This window comes from Vicugna pacos, chromosome 11 (genome assembly GCF_048564905.1).
Source record: "Vicugna pacos chromosome 11, VicPac4, whole genome shotgun sequence".
Classification (NCBI taxonomy): domain Eukaryota; kingdom Metazoa; phylum Chordata; class Mammalia; order Artiodactyla; family Camelidae; genus Vicugna; species Vicugna pacos.
Genome location: NC_132997.1, coordinates 32,710,442 through 32,734,092, shown reverse-complemented (window position 1 = coordinate 32,734,092; position 23,651 = coordinate 32,710,442). Strand labels below are relative to the sequence as shown.

Below are 23,651 nucleotides of genomic sequence, written 5' to 3'. Positions count from 1 at the left end.
GCGGGGAAAGCCAAGCTAATGAAACGCACTGCTCATCTTTCTGGACGCTCCAGAACGTTGGGCAAGTTACTGTGCTGCATCATCTCCCGAGCTTCAGGAGAAAGATGAGTCAAGAGGGGTTCGTGAGTCGCCTAGCGTTTATTCAACACGCAGGGAAGCACGTCAGTACTTTGCACTGCCGCTAGGCATATTTCGATGATGTGACGGGGGTGGGGACGTTATCAAGGAAACGGGTCCCTTACCGTGCAGAGCGGTAAGGGTCGGGTAACCATCAAGGTAGGGACTGGGGCAGGAATAGGGCCAACCTAACTCTGCCCACAGCAAAGATCAACGAACTGAGTCTTGAAGATGAACACAAATTTGGCAGGAAAGGGGGTTCAGTGAGCTCCAGGCACCAATGTCTGCTGGGGGACAAATTCACCCTGGTTGAGAAGCACTGATTTAGAGGAAAAGGGCTTTGAATTAAGAAAGGAAAAGTTCTGGTATCCGGGTTTATCCTTCTTAGAAGGCAGACAGAAATTACTTATGACACAGTTTTTCTGTAATACATTTTTCTTTGCTATTTGTAAAGTGAGGGTATTACTTCTCTCGCAGGGCTGCTCTGAAGACTAAACAGGATATCCCGAGGTAACCATACGTGCTAGGGGGCTCACACAGGGACCGGATCATGGCAGTACCTTGTAAACATGAGGTGGTCCCGCAGATTAAAAGGGGAGAGCCAGTGGTGTTCATTGCTTTGCAGCGTACAAATAATCAGTTTAGTTTAAAATGGTCTTCATTAGTTGAAAATATGTCCCAAAAGGACAACTTTAAGCATCACCATGATGATATTTTGTTTACAACTTTCAGACTCTCAGATTTCTTTATCTTTTTTTCTAAACAGGAAATAAATGTATTGCAACCGGAAGTTAAGAATATGCTCGAAGTCACAGGTAACTTCTGGAAGAAGAACATGAATGTAAGTTGAGACTTTGGCCACTCATTGCTTGGTTCCATTTGCTGCTATTAACACTGTGTGCAGGTTCTTATGCAGTATTTGGAAATAAGTTGTATGTTAATATAACACATAAATATACATTAATATAAGCTGTACATCTCTCTAGCTATACAATTTAATTCACCAGAAGGAGAGAGCTGTTTCACTGATAACTCATCTTCTCTCACAGATCTGCCTCTACTGGTTTTCCATATTGAAAGTAAGTCTTCAGTCTCTTCAGGCTGGAATTCATGTGTAGGCATTCCTAGCTCTCTTTATCTTATAGTATGTCACCTGCAAACTATGGTGCCCTTTTATTCTTTTGAAAATGATTAAATTGGGTGCCATGCTTTCATGAGGATTCATCATAACAATTTTCAAATTGCAGAGGATTAAGTTAATGGGGAATACACATACAGAGTTTACGCTACTCTGATAGAACGTTTAAAATGGGGCAGGTTTCGAGAGTAGGACAATGATACAAAGTTTGTGCCATGAGTCCAACAAGCTGCTATTTAGGAAAATTAGTAGCACTTTAGTTCTCTTTGTTCAATGGTCTCTATCAAAGAAAATATAAAACTTGTTTTTTTTCAAAAGCTTAAAGAGTACCAAAATTAAAAATTCATATATCCAGTAGTAGCCAACATAATAAAGTGTTAGGCAAACACAATTTTATGCCAAGTGAAATAAACTGCAGAATTTTAATCAGTAAAACTATCCCCACTTTTATGAGACCCTAGACAACAATTTTGAAACTATAGCTTCTACTTGATTTCATAAAACATCGTTTAAAATTTAGTGTTGACAGAGGTAGAAAACGGAAAACAAGATCAAGACCCCTGGGCCCACTGACGTTCCAAGGCCGGTGGAATTCAGCGCATGAAACGCCGACTTCAGCGGTTTTCGCTCAGCCGTCGGCTGAAGCCAGACGACAACCACGAACACGAAGGGGCCGCGGCAGACGCGGGCCTGCGCTGCTCAGCCGAGAGCCCCGGGCCCCGCGGGTCACCGGTGCTCCGCCCCGCCCTGCGCCGGGGGTGTGATTTCTCTCCGTGCAGAATGAGGCCAGCCCACAGAGCCGCCTAACAAGCGCCGCCTCAGCCCCCAGGAGTCAGAGCCGAGCCTGAGGACCAGCGGCAGCAGCCGCGGCCCGGGAGCCGCTCCCCGTGACCCGCGCTCACTTCTCTTCTGGTTCGCCAGCCTTACTCACACCTGTCCTGTCTTGACTTTCTGTTTCATGCATAACTGTTATGCTTTATTCTTGATATAACCTGTCTAATTTTTTTGTAAAAAAAAGCAGAGTACAGACACATCAATTAAAACAAATGGTAGAGGATGAAAATGTTTAAAGGAAAAAATGTAAAGAAAAATATGTTTGGACATTAAGATGGCTGAGTTAAATACAAGGAAGTTCTTAATTTCAGAATACTTGCGATGAAAGTCATTACTGCCCATATTACTAATAATCAGATCGAGTGAAACAATTTGTTTTCAACACCTCTCCAATATGGGAATACAAGTCGGAGACCCTAAATATATGACATTACTTACCCCCTGAGGCACATTATGTTGTCATACGAAGAACGCAGTTTAATTTCAAAGTGAAATGTCACAACTGCTGAGAAAAGCAATTTCATGTATAAGGGCTTATATTACTGCTGGCTGGTAAGCCCGCCACATCTACCTGGACCATCTATGCTTTTTCTAAAATGCAGACGTGAAGCAAAGTAAAACACACAGACTTTAACTGGGCTTGAGCCTTGCCAAGACAGAAGGAGGTTTGATAGACAAGTTGATGAAGGCTTAGGAAAGACGCAAGGACTTCCCAGAGAGTCGGCCTGGGTAGCAAACGGCCTGATCGGACAGCATTCAACTCTATTCAATTACTCACAAGTGCAGCTGCTTCTGTACCCAACTAGTTCTTACAGAGACGCTGAGTCCTTTACCGCTTCATGTCCCACGTGCCTCCAGCAAAGTTCTTAAAGGCACCTCAATCAGGAGTCGTTAGACTAGAATGTCTCCTTAACATATATAGGGGAAAAAGAGATTTCAAAGATGAAAATATTGGTAAGGAGAAGAGGGAAATGAATGGCCTTAATGAAATCAGGATGAGCTGCTCACCAGAATATTAGATTTTCTGGCCATTTGACTTTGTCTAAATCCTTTAAAAATGATGCCCATCCCCCCTCTGTTTCCACGGAGCATACCAGATATGATCTCTGATCTGATGAATCACCATTTTTACTGGTCATTATTTTACACATCTAGCTCATTGACTAAGTCAGCTCCTAGCTTTAGTATAATTTCATCTGCTTGTGTCTAAAAGTAAAACGCATTTGAATTATTCATCATTCATTTCACAAATATTTATTAAAGTTTAATATGGTCCAAGCATGGAGGATCCTGGAAGAATATATCTTTTGTTCCAAAATGTTAACTCTCAAAAGTCAACACAAAATGCTAGAGAAATTATGGGAATAAGGAAAAGCCTGATTTAATATTAAATACATATGACAAACATATAGTTTGGGAGCCATCTGATGCATTAACATAATACAAATCTTCACTATCAGTTCAACAGCCATACTGTGTCTGCCATATAATAAGCAGAGGATACATTTAGTTTTTACATTAGTTTTTCTGTAAATGAATCCTAATCAATTTAGGGAACCTCTGTGATTAAAGAGAGTTAATGGCAAGTGAAAAAAGAGTAGAAAACGCAAAATGAAGTACGCTTAACCCAACGTTCATTTCAGACACTATTAATTTCCCTTTCAATAACTGTTCCACCTGGTGGCAATGCCGTGGATTTCAGAGAGATTTTAATCTTCCTCTGTCCAGATCCTATGCACTCACAGATACAAAGAATTTCGGAAGGGCTTTATCGTATTTGAAAAGCTTTGCCTGTCCTAATGCAGAGCCCTAAACATTAGGGCCATCACTGCCTGAATCCTTTCAAAGGAATTCTTAAAATGGCATGAAAACCACCTGTGGCCTATGACAGCACTGTTCACCGCAGAGAACGGTACACAATCCGTCTCGATCCCGAAGGAAACATGAAGGCATCGCACTAAGAGGCACAGCCCTGTGCTGCCTCCAGGGGTGCTCGGTGTGTGTGGGCTGGGGCTGCTCTGTGTGTTCTGTCTCCATTTCCCCCGAAAAGAAATGTTTAAGGGAAGCTGACAGTGTCGTCTGTTCCCTTAAACGCGGAGAACTCTGCACCGACATTACTGGGGCGAACCAGGCCCCGAGGGTGAAGCAGGCAGCTAGGCCCCAGGCACTGACTCGATACATACGTAGCTGTGCTCACACCACCTGTGCTGGTCTCCATGGCCGGGACGCCGCACGCACGTTTTCGTCTTAATGCAGTTCCTTGAACTTTTCACAGTGTCAACAGTGAAGCACTACCAGGCGCATACTAAGCGAAAGTTGCCACCAGTGCAAAGTCGGAGTTGGCTATGCTGTGCACAAGGAGTGCTGACAGGACCCAAGTTTCCACTCAGCTTCAAAGCAGTCTGCATTTCCTGACTTATTTCAAAACTCTGAGTAAAATCACACAGTATGTCAGAGGGTGTCTTTTTTGATGACAACTTTCTGAGGACACCTTAGTTCTCCCTTCTGATGGGAAGCGCACCATCTACAGGGATGCAGCCGTTGGAGCCTAAAGGAAAGACTTCAGTGGTTTCCTCTGTGGTCAAAACACAGTCACTGTGCAATCATCTTGAGAGAAAAGGTCTCCACCGCCCTCAAACAAGTAACCGGCTTTGTGTCGGGCACTGGAGAAAAGGAAGAAGGCTGTGTCGGAGCCGCAGGGCGCACGGTCCCACGGCCCCCGGTGTAACGACCCACCACAGCACAGACACACCCTAACTTGGGCACTCTGCCTAAAAATGCACTGATGCCAACGTGTGCTGCTGGGTGAATGATGCAACTATGAAGGACTAACATTTAATAAACCTCGGTAGCTGTGCTGGAGCATCAATCTTATGACATTGTCACTGCCAAACTATCGACTCCCTTTGCCCCTGGGAACAGTATGACATTGGGGCCCTGACTGGGTGGCAGTCTGGGGAGAAGTCTGCAAGGCTCCATGCCCATGGGTCACTGCATGGAGGGGCAAGCAAGCGGGAGGCCCAGCCAGGGTGTGTAAGGCCCTGCGGAAGCGGAATACAATGTCCTCAGTGTCCTCAGTCCACCTCTCGTGCCCTGCCCTGTCCGCTCCTGAAACTTAGTGCCTCAGGGACTGGACCCTCCAGCAGCGCTGGAGCCCGGGTTCCTCGCTCACCCACAGGATTGAGAGCATCGTGACCGCTGCTCTGACCCAGGAGGTGTCAGCAGCCCAGACCAGACCCGTCTCCCACTGACAAGGACTCTGCGGGTTGGGGCTGGGACCCACCGGATGAGAGCAGACACAGAGGACCGGGGAGACTAGAAAGCGCTGCACGGGACCCGCCTGAACTCAGGGCAGCACTGACACAGGACGGACAAAAGGGTTAGAACGTGCTTTGGGACCTCGTGCGCACATTAGAATCACCTCAAGTGCCTGCTAACCTTCTGAAGCCCGCTCCATCCTCAGAGCCATAGGCTTACTGTCCCAGGTGCGGCCTGGGCACCAGCGCTCTCTTAACAGCGAGGTGAGAGCTGCGGGGTCTGAGCTAGGCCCTGGAGGACCTGCCAGGTTAGATGCTGAGCTTCAGAAGATGGAGGCCGCGTGAGTGACAGCTAGACTTCTGGCCTGAGCAACTGGTTTAATTGCAGTGCCATTTACAGAGAAATAGGACTGGAAGCCCAGATTTTTATGTGAACTCTCCTGATATTTTTGATTTGGCAGTTTTTTAACATATCCATGTCAAGTCTGGGTAGGCCAAAAAATATATCTGTACAATAAACAATCTAAGACAGCTCTAGCATGCAGGTGACCAGTTACAGCTTCTGCCTTAAATCAGGGAGGTTAAACTCTAATTATGGATTTCACACTCTCACAGAATGTAGGAGGGAAATGTTCTGGAGACACTTGGAAACACATTGAGTATTACTTGACACCTCATTAAGAATAAAGGTGACCCGGTGTACCTTTCACACCATGATTGCGAATTTAATTCCTCCCTCCTCTCTCTCCCTCCCTCCCTCTTTCTGAGGAAGGAAAACATTTTTTCCCAAGGTCGTGGGTTAAGCCAGGTCTTAGACCTGATTAAGTCTCAGGTCTCTGCTACTTCCCAAATGTGGTTTTCTGCAGACATTTTTGGGGGGTGGGGGTGGGCAGGACACTTGTTACAGAGTTTTGCTTTTGAAAATACAATTTATATAGATCAGACACTTTTCTAAATGCATACTAGATTTTCAACAAGTCTACCATATTGCCAAAAATATTTCAAAGGTTGAGAGCAATAGCGCAGTGAGCCTTACAATAAAGTGTCCCTTAGGGAAAATATAACTCCCCCCCCCCACACACACAGAGCACTCAACAAGGTGTCTGGATCAAACTGAATCAGGAGCTACACGGCTTCTACCTTACGAGAATCTAAGTTCAGAACACTCCTTCAAGAGAATTTATTAAGCAATAAAACTGTCAAATACCACTTTTTTTTGTTTTGTTTCCATGTCACCTTTGTGCCATGATACACCAGGGAGCACCTGTCACAAAACCCAAGAGAGCAGAGGATCACTCATTAATCCCCCCGTGTAGTCACTTAGCTCATAATCTGGTACTTGGTTTTGTCTAAGTCGGGACTAATTTGGGGAAAAAAAGACATTGATATCTTTCTGTCAGATTCTGAGATGCAGATACCACACCTATAAACACACCAGGGTTCAGTCACATTTCACACACTTGAGTTCCACAGAGAGGCAGAACAAATCTTGTTATTTTCAGAACCACATGAGCAAGACTTTCCCTTCTCTCCTGGAATACGTGTTCGTGTTCTCCATTTGTATTTATCACATAACAGAGGAAACAAAGGGTCTTGAGGAATCTCACATGTCATAAGATAAACACATACTCTATGTAGAAAAGACAACAGTCGTCTGAGGCTTGAATTTGACTCTTCAGAGTAAGTTCCACTCTCGGTCAACAACAAGAAAAGCAGAAATGGACACAGACAGGATTCAAATGAGGTGTAAGCATCGACCGGAGGTTCTACCTACCTGTTCCAGGGAGGATCATCAAACCAATCCCCATCCAATGTGTCTGGGACGGTGCTGTGTGCTGAATGTTCCTTGCGGAAAGAAGCCAGGTGTCATGTCACCACGAAAGCTGAAAGCCAGACAAACAAAGGAGTGAGCTAATGTAAAACAAGATAAAGAGGAGGCAGGCTACCTGCATCACTCAGCTGTGAGATGGCATTTTAACTAAATGACCGATGTCACACATGGGAACCTATTGCAGCACTCTTCCTAATGCACTTCGTCAAGAACGCCTTGCACCCTACGACACTGTTAGCACCCTGCTGAGCGAGCGACCACGGCAGGTCCTGGGAAACGAGGGTCTGTGTGGCCAGTGTCTCCAGAGGGACTCCATCTCCCGTAGTTCGCGTCACACGGTCACACATTCTCTGTGTGTAGCTCCCAGTCATTGGGAGGACCTGGCATGCTCCCCCCTCAGAACGTGCACCTGATGCACATGCATCTACATCACATACAGGAAGCTGTGATGAGTCTCCACCAGTCTTACAGCAAATTAGCAAAGCGTCACTCACGTGACTAGTACAGTCTGTTACTTCACAGCAACGAGTATTTGACATTCACTCACCACTTCGATCAATATTTACTGAGTGAACAACATGAACCGGATGCGAGGTTGAGAAAATGAGCAGGACATGGTCCTGCCCTCAAAAACACCGAGTCCAGTCAAGTGAGACAGGCCACGCCGGGTGCCCACCAACCCCGAGAGCCAAGCACGTGCGCCTGTCCCCAGGCCAGAAGCTGTGAGGGGAGGGCGTGCTCAGAAGGAGCCTTGCAGGGGGCCGGCCACCATGATGCAGGGGGACAGAATGTGCACAGACGTGCCAGCAGAGCATCATTTTACAGATTCCAAGGGCTGGAAATCAGCCTAACCGTCCAAAGGACAGCACCTACCCCAGTGACTGTACAGAATGAGAACTGTTCACAAGGCCCTGCACAGGTACCTCATTCTGGCTTCACCATCTCTCTGCAAAGCAGGCCAGAGCGACCTCACCTCCACTGTGTCGGGACACAGGCTGTGGGGCTGGCCCAGGACCACAGGGACTGGTCCCTCCTCCCGCTGCTGCAGGGAGGAGGTATGGCCACTCCAGTCCCCTGTCACTGTCCTACTTCAGGACACGGGCCTTCCTGACTGTGCAGCAGCCTGGGCTCCAGGCACAGCTGGCTGCGGCCACCAGTGCCTCCCTGTGTCCATTTCCAGGGCAGGGTGGGGAATGGGGATGAAGTCCACGTGTTTTCACCTCCTGAAACAGAGGTTTTTCACAAAAGACCTCTCTGTGGCCATAGTGAAGACAAGACTGGCGGCTGTGAGCTGTCCAGCAACCATGGAAAAATGGGGGGTGAGGAGGGCGATGGGGGTGAGGAGGGCGATGGGGATGAGGAGGGCGATGGGGGGTGAGGATGGTGTTGGGGGTGAGGAGGGCGATTTGGGGCTGAGGAGGGTGATGGAGTGAGGGGGGTGTTGGGGGTGAGGAGGGATGGGGGTGAGGAGGGCGATGGGGGTGAGGAGGTCGTTGGGGGTGAGGAGGGCGATGGGGAGTGAGGAGGGCGATGGGGGTGAGGAGGGCGATTAGGGGATAGGAGGGCAATGGGGGTGAGGAGGGCGATGGGGGTGAGGAGGGCGATGGGGGTGAGGAGGGCGATGGGGGTGAGGAGGGCGATTAGGGGATAGGAGGGTGATGGGGGTAAGGAGGGCGATAGGGGGTGAGGAGGGCGATGGGGGGTGAGGTGGGCGATGGGGGTGAGGAGGGCGATGGGGGTGAGGAGGGATGGGGGTGAGGAGGGCGATGGGGGTGAGGAGGGCGATGGGGGTGAGGAGGGCGATGGAGGGGAGCATGTGAGCTGTGCAGAAAGGAAGAACGGTGTCTTTGCCACAGGGCTTACACAAGAAACATAAAATGTACAGACACCCTAACCCTTCTTCAGAGGATGAGAAACAATACTGCTGAGGCTGGAAAGACCGAGGAGGGTTTCTTTCTCCCCTCCCTCCTCCCACTTTCTCTCTTTTAAACTCGTGAAGTGAAACTGCTTAGAATGTATCTTTTCCCATTTCAGTTTCTCATCATGAAGGTGAGAGGTTGGAATATCTTTTGGAGGCCCCCAAATTTCCTCAGCCTCATGAGAGAGGATAGAAGTTTTTATTTCCAATGCTTTTCCAACTGAAAAACTGTCTGCTCGTTATAGGCCTTCTGAGACCTTAGAACATATTAGGAATCACTCTGGCTCTAAAGACGCGTGCTTGCTTAAAAAGGCAGCCTCCGCTGCAAAGGTTCTCAAGATAGAAACCAATTCCAGGCAACAGAGGAGCTATAATGCCTAGAATATAGTCACACAAAATCCAAGTGACAGTTATCACCCAGCCATGCAACGTCCAGCAAGCATCCTGTGTGATAGCTGCCTGACAAAAGAATCCTGGCTACCACAGAACTAAGCTTGTTTTTGGATAAGATGCAGCAGAGAGCAGATAATCGAAAGCATTACCCAAAACCAAAACAAAGAAGCAAATCAAAGTATCTGAAAAGCCTAATGGAATAAAATTGGATGAGACATTTAAAAGATAAACTGGACTATATACAAAATTCTAAAATGAATAATTTATGGAAAAAACTTATTTTGAGTGTATTTCCCATTTGTTTGTGTGGCTACTTAGGAAATCCATGGGTCCAACAGATTGGACCTCAGTGACCTGCTGTAATTCAGCACTTGCTGGCAAGTCAGAGATCAGCTCACGGAGAAGTCTGACCCTGAGGCCCTGTGGATGCAAATTGGACTATGTGAACCAGAAGCCCTGGGAGGGATAACCAGGCGCGACGAGGCCGAGGTGGAGGTCGGTGGCTGAGGACCTTCCTGTGCGGCGCTGACGCACGGGGCACAGATTCACTCATCTCGTCATTTCGCAGCCTGTGAAGAAGACGTCAGTGCCAGTGTTTTACAAAGGAAGAAAATATTATTATTTCCTTTGAGCAGCTAATTCGCTTAATACACAAGCAGCAGCCTGTGCTGGGATCTGAATCTCTGTTTGTCTGACACTTAGGAGATTTCCCTAATTAAACCACATTAACTCTCAAACAGTAAGTAGTATGTAAATTTTAAAATCTCAAAGGCAAAGAAATCAAATTTTTAAAAATGACACAGACTGCATTAACTACAACTATAAATAACAAGATGCAGGTGAGACCACTGGGAAAACAGCTGAGAAGCTCAGACACCTCTGGTGGGGTCAGAGCACATGCGGCGCGCCGAAGCTCCAGTCCCACCCACACCTCTACTAAGATATGAGTCCTTAAACAAAGTCACTCCTTGGGGTTTAGTAACCCCACTCACAAATTATCCCAAGGAAACGAATTAAAATTAGGAAAATGTCCATTGCGGCACTATTCATAATAGTGCACAACAGAAACTATTTGTGTCCCACGGGGTTGGGGGCAGCTAAGAAAATGTTGGTATATTAACTCCACAGTGTACTAAGTAGCCATTAGAGTAACACGTAAGTCACAGCATGAAGAAAGTGGGATATAAAACTGTATGTTCTGACTATGAGTAGGTACAAAATACATATGTGAATAAATACTAGCCGGGGACAAAAACAAAGACCATTGTTGTGCTAGGGTGGAGCAGTTATGAATGCATTAACATATCTTAACCCCATCGCCACAATATATTTTAAAATTATACTCATTTGAAATATCCACTGAAGAAAAATACAGACCCACCAACACGACGTGTTTGGAGTCTGTGTGTCCACAGTTAAGTGGTTTCCAGCACACACAGTACTGCTCTGTTCATCATTAACTCTGACGGCGAGGAGGCGGGAGGAGATGAAGAAGACATACTTAGTTTGATGCTGAGGTAAAATATACATATTTTTACAGAATGATGAAAACCAGTTTCTTATAATGACAGTCCATGGACAAATCAGAGAAGGTTACAAGAAAGAGGACTTGTCCACACAATGGCTGACGCACGTGATGCTAAACAGGTCTGCGACAGCAGTGCTTCCCACTCAGTCCCACAGTCCCCCCTCTCATCCCCACCGTCCCATTTTCTAGGGGAGAGAACGCCACAGGAAAACGGCTGAGCTACAGAACTCTCCCGTTTCTTCATTTTCCTCTCTAAGGCATCGCCCACCTCCCCAGCGGGGCTCCTCCACTTCTGGGGAGCCACTCTGTCTCTGGCTGGGCAGGAGGAAGGTGCGTCTGACGAAAGCAAAGCTAATTCTCGGAGCTGGGCTCTGTCTTGTGCAGGAACAAGGCCAGGCTGGCAGGTGTCCAGCAACCGTCTCACAGTCTCCCCCTCAGCTCTCTCCAGTCCTGGTTTCAGACAGTAAATTCCTAGCATTTGCTGCCTCAAATATTTGCTACCCTCTAGATGTGAGGGGACGGTGGACCGCTACCTTACCTGTCTCCTGGGTCAACATTCTTAGCAAGGAGAGGAACTTTCTTTGTTTATAAATGTCACAAATCATTAGCAATTCGCAAGCCGCATGCCCTGGCCCTCCCCCTGCATCGCATTTATACAGCTATGTATGAAAAGAAATGCAAAAGGAAACGTAATTCGAGTACTATTCAGTCTCTTCTGGGAAAGTCAGCCTTTCATTTGCCCTCTTCTCCCACTCTTCCTTACACACACATACACACACACACAGACACACACAGAGGAGCGACACGTGGCTTCAGTAAACTCAGAAACAGAAGAAACGGTCTGCACCTCCAGCCATGACCGTCCACCTCCCGTGACCTGGGGGGCAGGCTCCTTATTCATCTGGGTGCTCCCGCCCTGCTGACGCTTAGAGGTAAGTCCCCTCGCGTGCATGCCGTTGGCGACTTCCTGACCCATCGAGGTTGGGGACTTTTCCCCGGGACTCAGCCTCATCTCACCTCCTGTGGACAGTGCAGCCTTTCCTGAGGTCCGGCCACAGTGCACACTCAGCCTCAGGGGAATGCAGCCCTCGGGCAGAACCCCCTTCACCCAGGGGATGGTACCCGCCCCAGGGACACGTTCTCCAGCTGTCCTGCGTGCTGCCTGTGCCCCACCAGTACCGAAGTGCCAGAGCTGTCCTCTGACTGGCCAGACTGAAGTGCCGGCCAGGAGGCGGGTAGACAGCTGCACGTGAAATGGCACAGCCCCTCTCACCAACACCCCTCTCGCCCTCCAGGCTGAAACTCCAAGAGGGAAGCTGGGAGGTGCCTGCCGGAGCCGCTGCTCGCCGCCGCCACTCTCGTTCCGCAAGTGGGCATGTCTTTCTCCCTCTCTTGGCGTCACAGTATCTTAGTATCAGGGAGGGAGCCTCAAAGTAATGCACTGAAGGGTTTCCCCCATACCGTATGACTGGGGTTTTCAGGGCTGACCTTTGATAAACTAAAAAAATCTGGAAAATCCTTTTTCAAAAACTAACTTGTGCTTCCACTGACAGCCATGACAGAGTGACACGGACGGGATGCACCCTACATTCCTGCCAGCCCTCCCCCCAGCACCTGGAAAACTGTACGAAAATAAGTGAAGTCGCTCTTTTCAGGAACTGGAATCAGGGAATAGCAGGGAAACCAGTGAGAGAAGAGAAACCCGCATCTGGGCTGTTTGTTTGGGAGAGGCTTCTGAAAGGCAGGCGGAGGGAGGGGCTCAGGCCCAGCCTGGCGGCCTCCCTGAGCTGAGGAAGTGGTAACCGCAGTCTGAGCAGGCCAGTAACCCCACAAAGAGGGTGAGGGACAAAAACTCTCACTAGGAAAGCGTGAATTCAGACCATACTTAGATGCCACCACCCGCCCCTAAGAAGGTTACCGCTAAAACAGCAGTTTATGGTAACGTCGGCACAGGACCCTCCTCCACTGCTGGGGGAGGTGCAGACATACTTTGGAAGACAGTTTGCGGTTTACTGTATGCATGCTTAATAGCAGCTGAGCAAGTTTACTCCAGGCTGTTTACCCAAGAGAGAGACAGATACAGTCTATACAGAAACTGGTACATCAGCGTTCATAGCAAAGCAACTTCATTCATAATCATCCCAAACTGCAAAAATATGTCCATCAGATGGAGTGGAGAAAGCAAATCTTGATTCTGTCGTACAATGAAATTTTAAAAATGCAACAGAAAGGGATGAATCACGGACACTATTCACAATACCACCCAGAAACCTCAAAAATACTATGCTGGGCAAAGGAAACCACGAACAAAAGTACATACGGTAGGATTCCAACATTACACAACTCCAGAAAAAAGAAATCTAATCTAAGGGTCAGAAGGCAGAACCGTGACAGCCTGGGACTGGGGCGGGGCGGGGTGGGCGTGTGTCCTGTGACTAGGAAGGGCTGCGCTACACGGGTGCTTCGGGTGGCGATGGAGATGCACCAGGACCTAGTTCAGCGGGAGTGACCTCATCCAAACACGTGCTTCACGTGAGCGCCGGTTACTGTGTGCACGTGTAACTCAGTATCATACGGAGATGAAAGTTACATTTTACCTGGCTTCTGACTGTCTTATAATATTGAACTGACCTCTTAAAATATATTTTAAAGTCATTTTTAAAATTAAAATATTAATATTGAGGAGCATGAGGAAACACGCATCTTGCATTGGATTTAGAACAGCCCAGTGCCTTTGGGACGGGGCCGCAGGAACGAGTTGGCTGCGTGCTGCCAAGTACCGCAGGCAGGGGCGAGCAGAGCTGATGGCGCTGCTCTGTCTACTTCTGAATATGTCTGCAATTTTTAAATTAAACCACCTAGTGGGCTGCATTTCTTTAAGATACTAGTACTAACGCATTAGTTAGCATGAGACGCCTGCTTGAAACCCCCCTCTCCAGTCATATTCCCTGGTTGCGTGTTAAGTCCTCCTGGGTCTGCGTTACGTTTTCTACGTCGTCCTTAACTTCTCTCCCTTCACTCTTAATCAACAGCAACTTTGACAGAGTCGACCTGTGTGACACATGTAAGTCAAGACCTGAGTAACTGGGGAGACAACCTGCTAAATCTCTGAGTCTGGTCCTTTCTGTGAAACAACCGTGGATTTCAGTGAGCCTGGCCTGCAGAAGACAGACCCTTTCAGGAGCAAACAAGAAAACAAGGCGGAGAGGATACCACCGTGTTAAGAGACACCAGATAACAAGGCTGCTTATGCGCTGACTGACACACAATTCAGCACAGTGAACACAAGGCGTGGAAAGTCGAAAGGGAAAGGAAATGGGACTTAATTACTTTCATCCGGCCTTTCCCTTCTAGGGCATTCGGACTCTTGCTAACGTCGGGGGGAGTGGGCTCTGGTCCGGCCCTGCCGAGCTCCCGGCTCAGGGAGCGTGGGTGGCCCCCGCGGACAGGGCCTCTGAGCCTGAAGCTCGGGGCGAGGTGGGTCAGAGCAGAACCGAGCAGGGTGCACAGGCAGTGCTCAGCAATGCAGGCAGGGACGCCCTCAGGGAAATCAGCGTCCCCTCCAGCTCCTCCGGGACGTGGGACATGGAACAAGGCATTCCCTGATCCTGTTATCTCGAGAACCACCCGCTCTTCCTGTGAGTGAGACCCCACCCTGGTCTTCTAACGAGCAAGGGGGGACGAAACACATGTACTAATTACCAGCAAGGAGCACCAGCTCCGCTGGGATGAATGAGAACTCTGTGCTCCTGAGCCTGATCCAGCATGGATGGACTGGGGACTGTCCCTAATGTCACACTGGGACAGAAGGCATCAGGATGTGAGAGCACAGCTGCACAAGGCCACGCACAGCCTGTCGCCGCATGTCCCACTGCCCTCAGACACAGTCCTTTACATTTTAAGTGTATCTCCTTGTAAAATGTCTCATCTTAGGAATAAACTGAAAGAACAAAAATAAAAAGAGTCTGACTACAGAACAAGGGACAGAAAAGTTCCCAGGACAGAGACTGTTACACCTGCTTCTTTACCAAGATGCTCTTCACTTCATTATGCCAAAGGGACTCGCAGGGAGAGGGGGTGACACACCAGTGTCTTTAGGGGATGCACTCCCTCCCTTGTCTCTGGGAAGCTTACGTTATCTTTTAAACAGAAAGAGCATCACGTCATAAGTCTTACACGTACGTTTGCACGTATGTCTGTAATGTGCGTATGTGGATCTACTTGCCGACCTACCTGCCTGCCACTCTGTCTAAAGTGGTGCTCGTGTCACTAGCAGTGAGGACGACAGTGCTGTGGGAAAAGCAGAGATTCACAAAGGAAACTCTGAGAAAGAAGGAAATGCTTTGTGGGAGGCAAGCTAGAGCTCAAAACGCGAGAAGAATTCATACAACGACAAGAGGGAAGTGCTTCAGGGATGGGGACGTAAAAATAACCACCCAAGCAACAAGACTAGGGATGGCAAACCATGGGCCTGAGGAGGACAACGCTGAGCGGAGTCAGAGGAAGGCAGGCGGGGACCAGCTGGGAAGCCCTGAACGCCGTCTTCAGGCCTCTCACCTTACCCTGCGAGCAGCACAGCAGCGGGAACAGCAAGCGCAGAAGACGGCGCACTGGGGCTGGGTTTACGCGGAGGATGCCTGGGAGCAACGCTGAGGAGACCCGGGGCAAGGGGAAAGCAGCAGAGGCCGAACCGTAAAGGTGTGGGGACCCGATGTGATGAACGAGGAGCGTGTCTCAGCAGAAGCACACCCCTAAGAAACTAAGTGCTGGAGTCTGCACTCATTGCTGAGTTTCGAAGCGATTCAACACGGAACACCTCCCCCGGCCTCTAGCTGCATGAGAGGCAGCTGGGATTTGGACCGGGGACACTGCGGGCCAGGGCTGCAGGGGAGGGCTGCAGGTGGCTGTGGAGAAGGCGTCCACAGGCCAGCTGTGCCCGTCCCCGAACTTACAGGAGGTGGAGGAGAAGGAAGGGACGTCTCCTTGAGAAAATGACTTCTCCCCTTTGGGCTCCAGTTTCTTCTGGGACTTCATACTTTCATGGTTTAAGTTTACACTGAAGAACTATCAAAAGCGGAACGATCACCTGTAGCTCAGAGCACTGACACAGAGTGACCATGGGGGGCAGCGACGGGGACTCAAGAGGAAGACAAGGCCTGGACAGAACTTGAGACAGGACTGCCAAGTCCTAGCACAAACCACGGACAGGACGCTGAGGGGCGGCCATGAGGGGCCGGGGCTGAGGGAGCATGTCCCCAGACCCCTGAGTGTAAGGCTTCTGATGTCCGGGCGCCCTTCACAAAGCCCTCCATCCCCACACACACACTGCCCACTGTGACACAGCTGCCCACGAACACGCGTGAGGAGCCGTCCAGACACGAAGTTCCCTTCAGAAGCCCCGGGTGACCTAGAAGTGAGACAGCGACTTCCCCGCATGACCCTGCTTCTCCCTTCCTGCATCCGAGCTCCTGCTCTCAAGTTTCAAGTTTGCCAATAAAGAGTGAACCTGAGAAACCCTAGTCGCCTCATCCTTGCACCCCAATAAGGACAGCGTCTCAGGTCCACCCCCAACCCCCTCCACCTGTGACCCTGCCGTCTGGCACTCAGGGGTGCCGTGTACCCTCCGGGACCTGCGAGCAACACACCTTGTTCTCCAAAGTCCCCTGACGGCTTCTGCTGAGGTGCCTCCTACAATCACAATATGAACCACAAGGGCCGGTCCGGCCACCACGTGGCTGCAGCTGGGGAGAGTCCGCAGAGCTCCCTGCAAGTAACAGGACGGCCGGCAAGTGCCTCAGGCCCTCAGCCCACAGCGTCACCGTCAACGGGAGACCCGGCCACCAAGTTCTCAGCAGACTGGCTATAAAAGGCAAAGGAGATTATTCATGTATTTTCTTATGGCCAAGGAACCAGCAGGTTGGTAATTCCTCTGAGATAAAAAGGGAAAGGGGTGTGTGTGTGTCTGTGTGTCTGTGTGTGTGTGTGTTTCGGCAAGGATGGTAAACAGGTCCTGTGTTAGGAATGTGGACAGGGAGTCGTTCAGCAATACAAACACCTAGTAACACAGAAAGTGGGCCTTGGAGAGAACGGCCACAGAGTTTAACACAAAGAGGACTTCCTGCACCCAGCGCGACAGCTGGAGGCTGACCTGGGAGGGGAGGCGTGGAACAGGAAGCCGAAGAGTGTGAAGCAGGAGGGGCAGGCTCAGTTTCAGCGAGGAGCTATTTCAGGAGCCAGGAGGTAGAAAAGAAGAATCCAGTCAAAACCCAGGAACCAGCAAGAAAAAGGGGAAGAGCACAAGGACTCTGGGACACTGGCGGCAGTGTCAAGAAATCGCCTCAGATTCTGGGAAGTTTCCAGGCAGAAAAACTGGAAGGAAACAGCTCAGGTTAGGACAAAGAAGGCTTCACCGAGAACCTTTAAGGTCAATGTCTCAGGACAATTAAGGAGGAGACGCTACATGACGGTGAGTTAAGGATGAGGAGGCAGCAGGAGGGGCAGACGGCACCAGGGAATCTGGTGGGGGGGGCGGGGCAGGAAGCACGTGCCCTCGGGGAGACAGTGCCAGGCTCTCGGCACATCTGAATGGGCAGGAGGTCACTGGGAGTGGAGGTCAAAGAATATTTTACATTTTTAAGAAAAAATTTAATTAAAAAATTTGATGGCAGTATAATGGACGTAGAACATTATATTAGTTTCAAGCACACAATATAATGGCTCAGTATTTGTAAATACTGCAAAATGATCACCGCAGTAAGTCCAGTTAACATGTGTCACCAAACAGACTCACAATTCTTTTCTTGTGATAAAAAATTAAGTTTAATGTTTAAAATGCCAGAATCTGCTAACAGGGCAGGTGTCAGACCAGAGAGGAAGGAGAGTCCAGGTGGAGATGTGAATGTCTTGGTGGAAGCGGCATGTCTTCCCCAGAGGCAGAGAGAGGATGAGACAGGGCAGCGGAAGGACCGTGTGCTGCGGGGACGGAGGCAGATGCGGGGCCCCGGGTGTCTCAGAGAAGCCGTGATGGGGAATGACTTCTAAGAAACGCCTCGTGGGAAGGGCAAGTACAGAACCAGGAGGCAGAGGGCAAAGGGGAACTTCGGGCAGCGCCAGTGTGGAGAGCGGGCTAACCTGCTAGGAAGGCAGGCAACAGAGCACTCAGTAGCCGACAGGACCCATGGTTATGAAGGGCCTTGTCTACAAGCCCTGTGGGTGACACTGAAACGTGAGGGCCAAGGGCTCCAAGGAGGGAGACGGGCAAGTCCAGGGGAGGGGTGAGAGGAGCTGGGCTCCCGGAGACAGTGGCCTGAGGACACCCAGAGCAGAGCTCGCTGTCTCCCTCCACCCCCCGGTCACAGAGGACGAGCCAGGAGCGTGTGGAAGGTGATCTGGACACACAGAGGCCCTGAGTCCTAAGGAAGCCAGAGCAACGTGCCCGTGACTCACTGTAGAGCACAGAGAACAGGGCCACACTGGGGCAGGAATTCAAAAAATGCTTTTGATGCTGTTGAGTCCGTGATAAATCAAACACAGAATACAAGCTACTCTCCCTCCCCAGCTACGTACAAGACTAACAGAGCTGGACTGGGCAGAGCGAGTTAAGCGAAGACACCGCTCTGTGCTCAGGAAGAAAGGGCTCTGTAAATATTTGTAAGTGAATGCTCACCTGCTGCTTTCTGACGCCATGAAAGTAGTTTTTAAATGGAGATGACGTTAGGATTTCGGTAGTCTGCACTTCTCCACGGGGTCCAGAAACAAGACCCAGAGGACACATGTGAGCTTCACAGTTGTGAAATGGCTTCATAACTGACGAGGAAGTACGTTATTTACATTTTTTTCATGTGTGTTAGAAAATTGTTTTGACATTTAATGACTTTCACTCGCTGCCCAAGACTGTACCCAGACGGTAACCCACTGGTTCCCTGAGTGAGTGAAAGCAGTGAAACTCCCCAGAGACTTCCTTAGAGAGAGAGGTTTCTGGTCCCGTCTGCAGGCCTGAGGCTGGGCACAGCAAGCGGACGCTTCACAGAAGTCTCTAAAGGAATACTGAGTCTCCTACTGCTGAGGGCCGACCAGAATTAACAAACCGCGAAGTCAGTGTATTCTGACTGACAGCATACAACACTTACGAGTACATAGCACTGCTCGGCTGCTGGCCCGGATATGAGACTCGCTTCTAACTCATCTGGCAATCCAGCGTGCATGGCTTTGGTCTTATTTATTCCTCCTTAAAGAAATAAACAGGCCTAAAGAGAACGAAGCAGTAAACAAGGAGCTGATCGCTGCTGCACAGAGTGTCTTCCCTTCTCCCGCGATTCCACTCCCCGGAGCCCTGCAGCACTGATCTGGGACCAGGCCACCCTCAGTCTCTCGGCCCCAGGAAGCACTCAGGTTTCCCTCTCCCGGGAGGTGCAGCCAGAGGAGGCAAAGTGAGTGGACTTCCCATTCGGGAAGTAAATGGGGTCCAGGAGTTTAGCAAACTGCTGACAAAACACAGTGTGTTCATTCCTCTGATATCCTTGCAAGGTTGCTGAGATAAATGTCAAAGCTCTCAGGGAGATCTGCACAGAAAGAGGGGTAAAGACAAGGAAGAACCAAGCTGATGAGACAGAAAAGCCCAAGGAAGCAGCGCAGACGAAAGGGAAAGCAGCGCAGCATCTCCTCAGCCCCGACTCGGAGCTGCCCCACACCAGCCCCATGCCGGCTCCCACCCATGTTGCAAGGAAAACCTGCGAATCCAAAGGAGATGCTGAAACGATGAAACAAAACAGAAAAAGAAATAAAAAAAAGAAAGGAAAAGAAAAGGAAAGAAAAGAAAAAAAGAAAGAAAAAGAAAGAGGGAAAGAGAGAAAGAGAGAAAGAGAAAGAAAGAAAGAAAGAAAGAGAAAGAAAGAAAGAAAGAAAAGAAAGAAAGAAAGAAAGAAAGAAAGAAAGAAAGAAAGAAAGAAAGAAAGAAAGAAAGAGAAAGAAAGACAGAAAGATGGAAGAAAGGAAAGAAGGAAGGAAAAGAAAGACAAAACCCAACAAAACAATGACAAAATCAGAATCATCAAATAAACACTCCTATCCTTATTTAATGACAGTTGCAGAAAACTACCAACTTGAGTCAGTCTCAAATCGCCTAGTATTCACTGGGCCCCCGTCCTGAGCAAGGCTGGGGACAACAGTGGGGACCAAGTGAATTCTGCCTCTGTACTCAGGGGGTACTTCAGTATTCCCTAAAAGCCAAGCCTGATGCTGTTTCCAGGTTATAACTCAGCTCTGCTGTGCTAGAAGGTAGTAAGTTCCAGACTGCCGGTAATTTACTAAAACCTGAGTAGGTGGCTGTCATTTCCGAAAAGGAAAGCTGAGAAACGTTCTGACAGGAATCGCTTTTCCCTACACTTTTGGGGTTTATTCTGCCACATCACGTGGTTAAAGGCTGTCGCACAGCATCACGTAACTCTGATGTATTTCCACTTTAGAAAGCAGACACATCACAACAGTGACATTTCATACCTCCTAAAGTCTGTGGATAAAAGACTGCTCCTGCGTACGTGAAGCAAGCTTATAGTTATCACTAGAATTCTAAGATGGCTTTCAATCAACTGGCAAATAGGTTTTTTGTATTTGCAATAATCTCTGTAACAGTGGCCTTCAAGCTGTTTTGACTTCTCATCCACAATCAGATATGCATTTTTTTTATATTGCAACCCATTCACCCATGTACCTGGGTACACAAATTCGTATCTAAAACTGCAACAAATGTTTCCTGTAAAGATATTTATCCTTACAATGCATGGTGTTCTTAGATATTTTCTGTTCCTGTTTTTTTTGTTGTTTTTTTTTGTACTTAAGCAGCTTTATTTTTGAGGGCGGTTTCAGCCTTACAGAAAACCTGAAGAGAAATGACGCAGAATCCCCATGTATCCCTCCAGTCACCCCCACAAGCCCCGTGCCCCTTATTATTACCATCCTGCATTAGTGTGGGACACTTGCTACAATAGATAAACACACATTTCTACATACTTAGTGACTAAAGCCCATAGCTAACATTTGGGCTGACTCTGTGCTGTACGTTCTACAGGTTCCGACAAGTGTCCAATGGTGCGTCCCCACCATGACATTGTCCTGCTGAGGCGTCTCACTGCCCCAAACCCCCTGTGCCCCACCTGCCTCTCACTCACTCCTTCCCTCCCCCACACCCTCGGCAACCACCCATCTTTTCACCGTCTCCGTAGCTTCACTGTCTCCAGAAAACCATGTAGTTGGAAACCCTACAGCATGGAGCTTTTGCACTGGCTTCTCTCACACAGCACTATGCATCTGAGGTTCCTCCACGTCTCTGAGAGCTCCTCCTTTTCACTGCTGAGTAATATTCCATTGTATGGTTGTACCGTTGTTTGATATTACTGCATTCTAGTTCATTAAAGTATTTGGGCTGTGAACTAGGCAAACAGTAATCTGGCTTCAGAACCTATGAATGGGTCACTTTTGCAGTTTGGAAACTATTGTCTGAAGTATCACATTAGGTACTTGCTGGACACAAAGGAACAAACAGCTCGGTCCCTATCTTAGGAGTGTAGAACGTTACTGGGCAGGAAAGGTCTACATGTATGAGACATTTAGGAACAAAAGGGTAAAACAGAGCAGGAGAGAACTAGAAATCCCTTAGTACTGCTGAGGAATAGAAGAACTGGCAGGTGTCATGACAGAAACAAAGGAGCCACAAACAGCTCCCTGATGCTAAGACAGCCTGCAGAGTTCACCGTGTGGATTAACTTGTCTTTTTTGGAGATCTTCTGACTCACTAGCCTGTTTCACTCCTTGCTACTGCTGTTGCTCAACTTGCTCAAATGGTTATGTGCTCAGCAACCCCGACCCTACAATTTACACCCTACCCTAAATAATTGTACCCAAAACCCAGAAGCTGTTTTCCAGAAAGGTCACAGAATGGTAACACTGAAGTAACAGCCAGATCCTCCAAGAGCCCCCATGACACCGGCAGGACCAGACCTGATAACACCAAGGCAGCAACCTACTTAACGGACCACCAGAAGTTCCCATGACACGACATAAACTTGCGTGAAAGACTCTGTTGTCCATTACCACAATATGCTTCGTCCTGTCTGCCTCAACAGTTACCACGCCCAGCCCCAGGGAGGATTCACAGTCCCCAGGCAGGCTGCTGTGTCCCCCTTTGCCAGGCAAAGCAATAGAGCAGCTCTCTTCTTTGCTCCCCAAATTCTGCCTCTGAGTTTGAATTCACTTTCCGGGGTGCATAGGCTGATTTTTCAGCAACAGAAACACAATCAGAGCAGGACTTACTATACCTCACTCATCATGAGACCTGGGCATGCAACCCTCACACACCTCAGGTTCCTCATCGTAAATTTATGTAACAGTGATGCTGATCACACTGAGTACTTGGGAGAAGTGAATGAATCATGCACGCATGCTGGGCTAAGAGGGTCTGACACATACGAGTTCAGTGAGTATTAATCTATTATTATTTTTAACCACTCAATCTTTGCCTAAAATACAGTAAAACTTCAACAGGTGTATTTTTTTAAGGACTGGGTGATTCCATTTTTCATAGGCTTAATTGGGCCTGCAAAAGCTTAGAAAAGCCAAGGTGTGAGCCTTGAAGGACATACACAGTTGGGTAAGTGCAGAGAGGAGGAAGGATGTGGAGGCTGAGGACAGCACAATCCTGGGCCGAGGAGGAGGAAAGTAAAAGGAGCATCTGGAGGACAGCAATCACGGGATGAAAGTAGAGACTTAGGATCCAGGAATGAGACACTCACACTGGGCTGCCTTCCAGAGATGCTGGTGATCTCTGCAAATGACAGATACTTGAACTTCCTTTCTCAGTGGGCAGGAACGAAAGACTTCAGTTACCCGAGCAGGGAGAATGAAGTTCTAATGCCCTCAGGCATGCACTGGATGTCATGGCTGAACTTCCGCGCATCTGGAATAGTGATTTTCTGTGTTCTGTGGGTGAGAAAGTCTACCTGTTGTCCAATATTGTAGCCATTTTCCATAGGTGAAGGTTTCAAATTTAAATTAAATGTGAAGAATTAAAAAGCCACCTCTTCAAGTCACACTGTCACATGTCACACATCCAGATGACCACAAGTGCCTCGTGCCTGCCGCGCCAGACAGAGGAGGTGCAGAACGTTTGGAAACGTTCATCACATAAAGTCTCTGGGGAGAGAGGAGGTCCAGAGGCTGGAGAGGCCCGGTGAGAGGGGAACGGGCTGAGCGCTGGCAGAGAGAGATGCAGAGGGAGCAAGCAGGAGCACAGGGCACTGAGACGGGAGAGGCTGGCAGCTCTTCCTGGCGAGGCAGAGGCAGAGGCTCCGGCCACGAGGACAGGGCAGTTATCGAGGTCCCGGGAGAGACAGAAGGTGATGGCAGAGTAGAGGCTCACCCAGAGGGAGGGAGAAACGACCCTTCTCCCCAGAGACACAAAGAGCAAAAGAGTCTGAAATAGAAGATGCAGGCACTCACACCCACGCAGGTGTGAAAACTCGGGAGGAAAACCGTGGAGAACAAGCAAGTCAGCCTGGACGAGTGGACGCGGAATTAACGTTCTGACTGAACATCAAAATCAGTGGCATTCTTTTGACGAAGCTCTGAGGATGCACATCCTT

General features: G+C 48.8%; 1 protein-coding gene across 8 annotated transcripts in view; it reads right to left on the bottom strand.

Annotated features, from left to right (window-relative positions):
• Nucleotides 1-23,651, bottom strand: part of CHRM3 (cholinergic receptor muscarinic 3) — a 456,583-nt gene that overhangs the window by 210,565 nt on the left and 222,367 nt on the right. For 7 of the 8 annotated variants that reach the window (XM_072971050.1, XM_072971051.1, XM_072971055.1 and 4 more), the window contains one exon: nucleotides 7,121-7,229. The exons of the other annotated variant lie outside the window; for it this stretch is intronic. The gene's annotated coding sequence lies outside the window, so the exon portion shown is untranslated. The remainder of the gene's footprint in view (nucleotides 1-7,120; nucleotides 7,230-23,651) is intronic. 8 annotated transcript variants of the gene reach the window in all.